Source organism: Macaca thibetana, chromosome 14 (genome assembly GCF_024542745.1).
Source record: "Macaca thibetana thibetana isolate TM-01 chromosome 14, ASM2454274v1, whole genome shotgun sequence".
NCBI classification, from domain to species: domain Eukaryota; kingdom Metazoa; phylum Chordata; class Mammalia; order Primates; family Cercopithecidae; genus Macaca; species Macaca thibetana.
Genome location: NC_065591.1, coordinates 6,672,334 through 6,682,757, shown reverse-complemented (window position 1 = coordinate 6,682,757; position 10,424 = coordinate 6,672,334). Strand labels below are relative to the sequence as shown.

The 10,424-nt window shown below is 44.2% G+C and overlaps 2 protein-coding genes across 2 annotated transcripts in view; one reads left to right on the top strand and one right to left on the bottom strand.

The window, feature by feature from the left end:
• NUDT8 (nudix hydrolase 8) overlaps nucleotides 1-10,424 on the bottom strand; it is a 162,157-nt gene that overhangs the window by 24,112 nt on the left and 127,621 nt on the right. The gene's annotated exons all lie outside the window — the stretch shown is intronic.
• The window catches only part of NDUFS8 (NADH:ubiquinone oxidoreductase core subunit S8), a 150,602-nt gene that overhangs the window by 19,612 nt on the left and 120,566 nt on the right, over nucleotides 1-10,424 (top strand). The window lies entirely within an intron of this gene.

The following is a 10,424-nucleotide window of genomic DNA, read 5'->3' as shown; positions in this document are numbered from 1 at the left end:
CCTGTAATCCCAGCACTTTGGGAGGCTGAGGGGGGCGGATCACCTGATGTCAGGAGTTTGAGACCAGCCTGGCCAACATGGCGAAACCCCGTCTCTACTAAAAATACAAAAATTAGCTGGGCGTGGTGGTGGGTGCCTGTGATCCCAGCTACTCGGGACGCTGAGGCATGAGGCAGAGGTTGCAGTGAGCCGAGATCACACCATTGCACTGCAGCCTGGGCGACAAGAGCGGCACTCTGTCTCAAAAAAAAAAAAAAAAAAAAAGGCTGAGGCAGGAGGATCACTTGAGCATGGGGAGTTGAAAGTTACAGTGAGCCGTTATCGTACCGCTGCATTCCAGGCTAGATAGCAGAGTAAGACCTTGTCTCAGAAGAAAAAATATATAAACAAACAAACAAATAAATAAATAAAGAGCTTCTTTGTCAATATCCTTTTGTGGGTATACGTCATAGTCCCATAGTACTTCTTCAGCCCAAGGAGATAAATGTGTATTAGTCTGAAGACCCAGGAGAGAATCTTCAAGACTTGGCACTGTCACTAATAATGATCTGATTCGTTATGTTATGACGAATATATTCCTAGCTCTGGCCTGTTCTGCCTCATTAAGAGAATATTTGAAGACATTATTCGTGATAACAGCATGAGCATTTTGCAGAAGAAACCCTGGGGACAGATGTCTGCATGAAGCACCTTTATTCTGTGAGTAAACTGGTATTTTTTAATGACCATTTCCTGCAACTGGCAAAAGTCTCCATTCAGTTCTACTCCACAGAGTTGCACCTGCTAAACTATGAGATCACCCCATAAAGACTGTGCTGAGCCTGGAGCTGACGTCAGCCACAACCTTTCCTGATTGATCAGGGAGCGCACGAAGATAAATGAACTTCAATTCCATGAGGGAGAAGGAACAAACAATCAGTCTAAAGGTTCTGTTTGGTGTGAACCACACAGTAGTTGCTGCTTATTTTCCCTTTGTCACATAATGAATCAATGAAGTCTTCATCACAAAGGAATGCATCAGCGTGAATGGTGGGTCCTGGCTGCTGCTGTAGTTTTTGAAGGGTGAGATGTTCTAAGGACAGCATGGTTTCTAGAGGCAAGCAATTCTGAAGGTCTTCTGCAATGGGTTTTTTTTTTTTTAATTTGGGAACAAGGTCTGGCTCTGTCACCCAGGCTGCAGTGCAGTGGCCCAATCTTGGCTCACTGCAACCTCCAACTTCCAGGTTCAAACAGTCCTCCCGTCTCAGCCTCCCAAGTAACTGAAACTACAGGCACGTGCCCAGCTAATTTTTTTTCTCAGATGGGGTCTTGCTATGCTGTCCAGTCTGGTCTCAAACTCCTGAGCTCAAGTGATCCACCCCCTTCAGCCTCCTAAAGTGCTGAGATTACAGGTGTGAGTCACCACACCCAGCTTTTCTGCTGTGTTTTTCAACACAATGTCTTTATTGCCTTCAGTCAATTCATCTAAATCTCGGGCAGTTTGCATTCTCTGGAGCACCGCCGGGTGGTCAGCAGAGCCAGTGTAGAGCAGTTACGAGTTTCCTGCCTTGCTGAGTGAAATCTATGCCTTCCAATTTTTAAAATTAATTTTTTAAAAATTAGATTGGTGCAAAAGTAATAGAAGTTTTTGCCGTTACTCTCAATGGCAAAAACAGCGGTTACTTTTGAACCAACCTAATATTATAGAGACGAGGTTCCACCATCTTACCTAGGTTGGTCTCGAACTCTTAAGCTCAAGTGATCTGCCCACCTTTGCCTCCCAAAGTGTGGTGATTATAGGCATGAGCCACCATACCCGCCCCTCCTGCCAATTTTTTTTTTTTTTAAAACTAGTTGAGTGTGGGCCAAGAGTTGTGGGATCTGTGTCACCACCAATCCCTCCTCTAAGCTGCTGGGTGGGTAATATGGGAAAACAGTAATTATAGCAGGACTCCAGTGGCACAAGCCATGCGGGTAAACTACAAAAAGCAGAAGGGACATTGGGGATGCTGACATCTCAATTGGTTGAGATTGCCCTTAAGGTATTAAGCAACTGTGGCCAAATCCAGGAAGGGGCAAAAAAAAAAAAAAAACCCAACAAGGCAACACAAGATAAGAAGCTACCAAGTCTCTTGGCTACAACCAGCCAGTAAGTACACAAGAAACAGTTCACTGCGGCCAGGTGTGGTGGCTCATGCCTGTAATCCCAGCACTTTGGGAGGCTGAGGTGGGCAGATCACCTGAGGTCAGGAGTTCAAGACCAGCGTGGCCAATGTGGCTAAACCCTGTCTCTACTAAAAATACAAAAAATTAGGCAGTCATGGTGGTGGGCACTTGCAATCCCAGCTACTCGGGAGGCTGAGGCAGGAGAATCGCTTGAACCCAGGAAGCAGAGGTTGTGAGCCAATACCGCGCCATTGCACTCTAGCCTGGGCGACAAGAGCAAAACTCTTTCTTGAAAAAAACAAACAAAACAAAACCCAGTTCACTGGAGATGATCAGCCATAAGTAAGATCCCTAGGGCCCCCACTGCCTGGCCAAAGGGCCTCCCGCTCTTGAGACCACAACAATGTGCATATTGTAAACAAGAGGGCCATTGGGTACTAGGGCCATTGGGTACTAGAGTGTCCTAACTGTCCCCAGTGGGTAGGGGAAGAAACTTCCTCGTCAATCAGCCCACCCGATGTTACAGTTTGCTAATAGTGACCAGAAGTGATGGGACTCAGGGACGCCTCTATGATCTAGGAACTGCTAGATTGGGTAACAATTGCTGTGGGAGAGACTCATGGGTTTTCTAGCTGACACTAGAGCCAGATTTTTGCCTGTCTCCTTTCTACTGTGTTCTTCCTAAAATTTAGTAAAGGGCTTCTGCTGTATGGGACAGATACATTTTAGCTAAAATTGTTAGTTGGACAGAGACAGAGTTGGAATCTGTCTTTTAAGTAGTGAATTTTACTTGACCCGTGGCTAAACTTTTAAAAGTTAAAGCTACAAGATCATTGTTTATATCTGATAGTATGTACAGGTCTGGTTGTATTTGTCTATGGTACCGAATTGGCTTATAAAGAAATGAGTACTCATAAACCAAGCAAATAAGACTAAGTGCTTTTCAAGTTCACATGACGGTAATCTTTTGGTGAATGGAACTAGTCTAAAATTGTTGGTTTCATGGGAATGCTGTGTCTTCTGAAACGCAACTTAAAGGCTCTTACTTTTTTTTTTTTGAGACAGAGTCTCGCTCTGTCGCCCAGGCTGGAGACAGTGGCGCGATCTCGGCTCACTGCAAGCTCCGCCTCCCGGGTTCACGTCATTCTCTGGCCTCAGCCTCCGGAGTAGCTGGGACTACAGGCGCCCGCCACCACGCCCGGCTATTTTGTTGTATTTTTTTTTTTTTTAGTAGAGACGGGGTTTCACCATGTTAGCCAGGATGGTCTTGATCTCCTGACCTCGTGATCCACCCGCCTTGGCCTCCCAAAGTGCTGGGATTACATGCGTGAGTCACTGCACCCGGCCTTAAAGGTTCTTACTTTTTTTTTTTTTTTTTTTTGAGACGGAGTCTCGCTCTGTCGCCCAGGCTGGAGTGCAGTGGCCGGATCTCAGCTCACTGCAAGCTCCGCCTCCCGGGTTCACGCCATTCTCCTGCCTCAGCCTCCCGAGTAGCTGGGACTACAGGCGGCCGCCACCTCGCCCGGCTAGTTTTTTGTATTTTTTTTTTTTTAGTAGAGACGGGGTTTCACCGTGTTAGCCAGGATAGTCTCGATCTCCTGACCTCGTGATCCACCCGTCTCGGCCTCCCAAAGTGCTGGGATTACAGGCTTGAGCCACCGCGCCCGGCCAAGGTTCTTACTTTTATGATAGTTGCCTGACATACAGCTATATAAAAAGGTAATTAACAGATAAATAATTTGGAATGATGACTAGCTTTGTCTAATATATCAGTTCTCATAAGTAATCCTGGTGAACCGCTAAAAATAAATAAAGTATGTAAAGGTAAATGGGATAAGTATCAACTTTTTAATGTAATTTGAAATCCTCTATTAAGTAATGGATACTCATTAACTATGTGAGTTATTTCCAAATAAGACGAAAACTGGAACAAATTGCTGACCATAAATATGTTTGCTGTTGGTCTCTTAAATTTAATTTAAAGACTAAATATGTTTGGGCCTATAAATATGTATAAAAATTATGCTATAGGAAAACATGTTTTTCTAACAATTACAAAATGGCATACAATGGCATAAAATACCAATATGTGATAGTCAGTTCAAGATTTTGTGCTTCCTATGTTTTTAACAAAATTTAAGGGAACTGGATGGGTGCTTGTGCCTGTAATTCCAGCAATTTGGGAAGCTGAAGTGGGAGGATCATTTGAGATCAGGAGGTCCAGACCAGCCTGGGCAAAATAGTGAGACCCTGTTTCTACCAAAAAAAAAAAAAAATTAGCCGGGGTGGTGGCACATGCCTACTGTAGTCCCAGCTACTCAGGAGGCTGAGGTGGGAGGATCACTTGAGCCAGGGAGGTCGAGGCTGCAGTAAGCCAAATCAATGCCACTACACTCCAGCCTGGGTGATGGAGCAAGACCCTGTTTCAAAAAATGGAAAAAGATAATTAAAAACAAAAATTTGAGAGTACTAAGGGTTTTTAAAAATCCTAATATACAATTCTATATAGGAAGTGTGCCAAAAGTAAGGTGTACTTAATAAGAAAACAATAAGAAAGGTATAAAATATATTCTTTATTGAGAAAAAAAGTAATTTGTCTAATTTAGCAGTTATTTAAAGGGAGTTTTAAAATATGGATTTAGGAAAGAAATAGAAAAAAGATTAAAAGGAACCAGTAAGTAGATGAGACATAGATGTAAAGAAAGTTACAGATGTGAAGCAATGAGAGTAATTTTGTATAGGAAAGAACCTTGTGTGGTCAATCTCTGTCTTAGACTAAAATGACTAGACATTTAAGAAAGAGGAAGTACAGGGCAACTCCAAGCATGCCACAGGTGTCTGAGTAAGTCATGATTAGGCCTGTGAATGGGAACTTGTGATGGAAGTGTTGGGTGTGATTAAATTGGCTGTAATTAAATTAAATGATTTGTAATAGTTGTTTTTTGTTTGTTTGTTTGTTTGTTTGTTTTTTGAGATGGAGTCTTGCTCTCTCACTCACTTGCCGAGGCTGGAGTGCGGTGGTTTGATCTTGCTTCACTGCAACTTCCATCTCCTGGGTTCAACTTCTGCCTCCCGGGTTCATGCCATTCTCCTGCCTCAGCCTCCTGAGTAGCTGGGATTACAGGCATGCACCACCATGCCTGGCTAATCTTTGTATATTTAGTAGAGACAGGGTTTCACCATGTTGGTCAGGCTGTTCTTGAACTCCTGACCTCAGGTGATCCTGGCCTCCCAATGTGCTGGGATTTACAGGTATAAGCCACCATGCCTGGCCTATAACAGTTTTTCTAAAGAATGAATTTGGATATTAAAACATATGACACATAACTTAAAATTTTGGCCCCCTATGTTAAAATAACAGTGGTTTCAGCCAGGCCCAGTGGCTCACACCTGTAATCTCAGCACTTTGGGAGGCCGAGGTAGGTGGATCACAAGGTCAGGAGATCGAGACCATCCTGGCTAACATGGTGAAACCCTGTCTCTACTAAAAATACACAAAATTAGCCAGGCGTGGTGGTGGGCACCCATATTCCCAGCTACTTGGGAGGCTGAGGCAGGAGAATGGCAGGAGGAGGCAGAGCTTGCAGTGAGCCAAAATTGTACCACTGCACTCCAGCCTGGGTGACAGAGCAAGACTCCGTCTTTTCAAATTAGTTTTTGCTTTGTTTTGTTTTTGTTTTTAATGTGAATTATGTACCTGTGTGGTCCAATTTTATATTTTACTTTTCAAGACTCCGTCTTAAACAAACAAACAAACAAACAAAAAAACAGCGGTTTCTTAAGACATTAATTTACTCTTAGTAAAGTTCCAAGAGGCTTTGACATGTATTTCTAAAACCTGCTTCATTAATAGCCATTCTCTAAATTACAAATTAGTTTCTGTTTCTGTTATATTCCTTCTTAATATCAAATTTCTCTGGTTTCAAGTTTATCTCAAAGGTTGACAAAATGGCCGGGTGCGGTGGCTCAAGCCTGTAATCCCAGCACTTTGGGAGGCCGAGATGGGCGGATCACGAGGTCAGGAGATCGAGACCATCCTGGCTAACACGGTGAAACCCTGTCTCTACTAAGAAATACAAAAAACTAGCCGGGCGAGGTGGCGGGCGCCTGTAGTCCCAGCTACTCGGGAGGCTGAGGCCGGAGAATGGCGTGAACCCGGGAGGCGGAGCTTGCAGTGAGCTGAGATCCAGCCACTGCACTCCAGCCTGGGCTACAGAGCGAGACTCCGTCTCAAAAAAAAAAAAAAAAAGAAAAAAAAAGGTCGACAAAAGCAGTTTTATACCAGTATAAATTGATTCTGTGTTCTGGGTTTTTCTTAATGTGTCTGAATTGTTTCATGTAACCAGGACTTCCCACGGTATTACTAATGTATTCCCCTGCTCACTGGCTTAGGAAAACAGATTGCTTAGGGAGACTGAGCTTTAAAGTGCTAAGGTTTTTCCATGCATGTAACTTTCCATGTTGCTTTTGAAGTCTTTTGATCATCACTGTGGTTAAACGAGTAACTATCATTTGGCAGTGATCTCTGATTCTGTTGAAGGAAGCCATTTGAACTTTTTGACATTTTTGGCAGGCTTCCCTGGATCCAAATCCTAAATGAAGCCATCTGGCCTAAAATCAACTTTGAGATTCTTCCAGAAGGGCCTCCTGGAGCAAGCCTCAAAGGTTGTGTCTCTCATCTTTTGGAGACATTAAATGATCAGGCTTATTTGGTAAATAATATGGGAAGCATTGTCAAATAGAAATGGTGTTAACTTCCTTTAAGTAATGTTTGTGTAAGTGTGTCACTAAACTATGGGAAATGGTTTGAGATTCCTAAAACTCTGATATGCCAAAATATGTGTCATGACTGTGATGATTGTGTCGCATGGTTGTATGCCACAGAAATGCTTAAATTTCTGGCAGGGCGCGGTGGCTCACGTCTGTACTCCCAGCACTTTGGGAGGTGGAGGCAGGCGGATTAAGAGGTCAGGAGATGGAGACCATCCTGGCTAACATGGTGAAACCCCGTTTCTACTAAAAATACAAAAAATTAGCCAGGCGTGTTGGCAGGTGCCTGTAGTCCCAGCTACTTGGTAGACAGGAGTGTGACCGCTGAAGCACAGCATCACCGGGAGACTGTTAAGCCTCCAGATGGCTGTGGGCGGGCCTCACTGATGTCAGGCTTTCCACAAGAGGTGGTGGAGCAGAGTCTTCTCTAATCACTGCCCCCCTGGGGAAAGAGAGACTCCCTTTCCCGGTCTGCTAAGTAACAGGTGCCTTCCCCAGGCACTGATGCTACCCCTAGACCAAGGTCTGCTAGGTAATGGGTGCCTTCCCAGGCGCTGGCGTTACTGCTACACCAGGGAGCCCTCTAGTGGCCCTGTCCAGGTGTAACAGAGGGCTCACACCCTTGTCTTTTGGTCACTTCTCACTGTGCCCGTTCAGCTCCTATCTCTGTATGGCCTGGTTTTCCCTACGTTATAATTGTAGAACAAAGATTATTATCATATTGGAATAAAGAGTAATGCTAAAAACTAATGATTAATGATATTCATATACAATCATATCTATAATCTATTTCTAGTATAACTATTCTTATTCTATATATTTTCATTATTATACTGGAACAGCTTGTGCCCTAAGTCTCTTGCCTTGGCACCTAGGTGGCTTGCCGCCCACACCTGTAATCTCAGCACTTGGGGAGACCGAGGTGGACGGATCACTTGAGGCCAGGAGTTTGAGACCAGCCTGGCCAACATGGTGAAACCCTGTCTCTCCTAAAAATACAAAAAAATTAGTCGGGTGTGGTGGTGGGCACCTGTAATCCCAGCTACTCAGGAGGCTGTGCAGGTGAATCACTTGAACCTGGGAGGTGGAGGTTTCAGTGACCCAAGATTGTGCCACTGCACTCCAGCCTGGGTGATGGAGCAAGACTCTGTGGTAATAAAATAAAATAAAAAGATTGAACAAAACAAAAATAATTACATGAAATTAAGTAATTGATACAAATACTTAAATGTGAGACTTAATATGACTTAAATATGAGACTGTCACCTCACTTTGTTTTCCAGATTCAAGGAAATTTTCTGTCATAAAGTGCCTATAGTTTGTGAGGACTAAACTCTGATTTTTTTTCTTCTTTTGCCCAAATTCCCCCCTAAGGGGCCTGGGGAGTCACGCCCTACAAACCACAGAGTCTCATCAGAGAGGCTTTAATTTTAACCCTGTAGCGTGGTCTGCTTTCTGACCTGACTCTGGCATAACCTCACATAACAAAAAAGAGAAGAAATCAAAATACTTTAACCCCAAATGTATTTCCTTGCCATATCTTGCAACTGCCCTGCAAAGTTGTCTCCTGTGGGAAAAATCTACATTCTGTAGAGAATCCCCTTTTCTCTTTTTTTTTTTTTAACTTCTTTCCAGATCCAGGAGATAATCAGCTAAGAGCCAGGCACCCTTTTATGTTAGATAAGAAACATTTTAGGCCAGTGTGGTGGCTCACGCCTGTAATCCCTGCTCTTTGGGAGGCCGAGGCATGTGGATCACTTGAGGTCAGGAGTTCAAGACCAGACTGGCCAACGTGATGAAACCCTGTCTCTACAAAACTACAAAAATTAACCAGGCGTGGTGGTGTGCACCTGTAATCCCAGCTGCTCGGGAGGCTGAGGCAGGAGAATCACTTGAATGCAGGTGGCAGAGGTTGCAGTGAGCCGAGATCGCTCCGCTGTACTCCAGCCTGGGCAACAGAGCAAGACCCCATCTCAAAAAAAAAAAAAAAAAGAAAGAAAAAAAAGAAAAAGAAAGATTTTACCACCTGCTATCTGAGAGCTTCCTCTGCACAATAAAACTTGGTCTCCACAATCCTTTATCTTAACCTGAACATTTCCTTTCTATTGATCACAGGTCTTCAGATAAGCTCAACCAATTGTCAAGCAGGAAATTTTTTAATTTACCTATAGCCTGAAAGCCCCTGCTTTGAGTTCTCCCATCTTTCTGGACCAAACCAACATATATCTTGCACATATTGATTGATGCCTCACATCTCCCTAAAATGTATAAATCCAAGCTGTGACCTGACAATCTTGGGTACACGTTCTCAGGATCTCCTAAGGGCTGTGTCACAGGCCATGGTCATTCATATTTGGATCAGAATAAATCTCTTCAAATATTGTACAGAGTTTGGCTCTTTGGGTCGACATTTGCAATAATTTGACTAAGTGTCCTCTGTGAACAAAGGCAGAAGTATTCACTTTTTCTCCCTACTTGATTCCTGCAAAATTCAGAAACTATTCGTGAATATTCTTATTTATATATACAAAAACAAAGAAACAAAAACAAACAAACACACAAAAACCCTGCTCTCTGGGCTGGGTGCAGTGGCTCACGCCTGTAATCCCAGCACTTTCAGAGGCCAAGGCGGGCGGATCACCTGAGGTCAGGAGTTCAAGACCAGCCTGACCAACATGGTGAAACCCCGTCTCTACTAAAAATACAACAAATTAGTCGGGCATGGTGGTGGGCGCCTGTAATCCCAGCTACTAGGGAGGCTGAGGCAGGAGAATTGCTTCAACCCGGGAGGCAGAGGTTGCAGTGAGCAGAGATCGTGCCTCTGCACTGCGGCCTGGGATACAGGGTGAGATGCCACCTCAAAAAACGAAAAACAAATCCTGCTCCCTGTAAGCAGGACACAATTAGAAACATCGATTGTATTACCAAGGTTTGGACTGAATCACCATATTTAAGAAATGTGGGCTGGGCATGGTGGTTCACACCTGTAATCCCAGCATTCTGGGAGGCCGAGGTAGACTGCTTGAGCCCAGGAGTTCAAGAGCAGCCTGGGTAACGTAGTTCTAAATCTGAGATTTCCTTTATGATCAAAGATGAGTGGGAACCCCATTCTACAAGATAAGTGTCAACCTCAGAGAGACAGACTCTCCAGAACAGGTGAATTTATTTGGGAAGAGCAGAGGATGACTATCTGGGCTATGAGTGCTAGGAAGGATCCCAGGCATACGCAGAGGGCCACAGCCAAGGGGAAGCTTTTAAAGGACAGAAGTCCATGTAAGCTGCTTTTAAACAAGGTTTGTTTAAAAGGTTTGTAGGTCACAAGCTGATCGCAGAGTTGGCGATGGTTTTCTGGTGGAGACGGCCATGGTAGGTAAGCGTCTGCAGCTCATTTGGAATACTACAGTCTTGAGGACGTGCTTTCGAGATGCCCCGTGTCTGGTCTACACGCAGGAGTGTCTTGTGATAAATCCCGTTCGGGCATGTGTGTGTGAGGGCTTCTTTGTGGCCCC